Source organism: Neoarius graeffei, chromosome 6 (genome assembly GCF_027579695.1).
Source record: "Neoarius graeffei isolate fNeoGra1 chromosome 6, fNeoGra1.pri, whole genome shotgun sequence".
Classification (NCBI taxonomy): domain Eukaryota; kingdom Metazoa; phylum Chordata; class Actinopteri; order Siluriformes; family Ariidae; genus Neoarius; species Neoarius graeffei.
Window position 1 is genome coordinate 72,749,125 of NC_083574.1, and position 1,338 is coordinate 72,750,462.

General features: G+C 40.8%; 1 long non-coding RNA gene across 1 annotated transcript; it reads left to right on the plus strand.

The window, feature by feature from the left end:
- Positions 1-514: 514 nt before the first annotated feature.
- LOC132887512 (uncharacterized) lies at positions 515-1,053 on the plus strand. Its single transcript, XR_009654840.1, has 2 exons — positions 515-544; positions 767-1,053. It is a non-coding gene; the product is annotated as an uncharacterized LOC132887512 (long non-coding RNA).
- The last annotated feature ends 285 nt before the right edge of the window (positions 1,054-1,338 follow it).

Here is a 1,338-nt window from a genome sequence, read left to right on the forward strand (position 1 = left end):
GAACATGCAAACTCCACACAGAAAGGCCCTCGCTGGCTGCTGGGTTCGAACCCGGAACCTTCTTGCTGTGAGGTGACTGTGCTAACCACTACACCAAGTGCTTTTCCATAAATCTCCCGGGTTGGGATTCCTAAAGAAATCCTGACAGACCAAAGCACTGCATTTATGTCATGCACGCTATGTGAACTGTATGGGTTATTGGGGATTAAGTCTATCCGCACCATTGTCTATCACCCACAAATGGGTGGCTTAGTGGAGCATTTTAACACTTTGATGCATAAGCTATCGAACTCCCACTAATGCATAACATGGGTCTAAATAGACCCGCATTCATTTCCAATGTAATTCCAAGCATTAATGTTATATTCACTCTCACAACTTCTAAAACCAATACAATTAATCCCATTATACTTATAAAAGTAATTATTTAGGTACTCCTTAATGTAAGGAAAGTGATTTTTTATTTTTCTACATGGATTTGGAATTACTACACTAATTTCTAGACATGGGTCTAAAAAGACCCGCATTCATTTATAATGGAAATGTAAGTTGTTGTTGTTTTTTTCCAGTTACAACTTCCACAATTATTATATTTTAAATAGGAAATGGATTAAAATGTCATAAATTAGGTAGTTTTCTATGTACAACACTATTATTTATTTTATATATTATAAACAAGCACAGACAAATAATTGATCTATTATTGCAGACATGGATCTAAAGTGACTCACATTAGGAACTAAAATATATTTGCAACTGTTTCCAGTCAGGAACACAAATACTGCGGACCACTGTTGATCACTGTTGACCTGTTGATTGTGAAGAATCAGAACTTCAAAACTCCAAAATGACATGCCAGAGGTCATACAGTACTACAATAAAACCAAAGGAGGCGTGGATCTCATGGACCAAATGGTCCAAACATACACATCAAAGCGGCGAACAAGGAGGTGGCCTATGGTGCTCTGGCAAAATGTGGTCGATGTTGCTGCTCTGAATGCATTCACTGTTTTTACAGCACATCACCCTGATTATATGGGTGGTGTGCCAAATGCCCGGCGCCTCTTCATCAAGGAATTGGCTCAAGAGCTAATCATGCCTCACATGAGGAGGCGACTGGAGACCAGTCTCCATCTGCAGAAGCATGTCATTCAGGCAATGGAGATGTGTGGCTTACAGAGGCAGTTCATCCAGCCACAGGAGCCAAACCGTGTCTTGCAGAGTAAGAGAAAGAGGTGCAGCCTGTGTCCCTATGCGCGAGACAAAAAAAGTGTCTCACTCATGCTCCCGATGTGCACGGCCTGTGTGCAAAGAACACAAATTCACTCAGGTGATTTG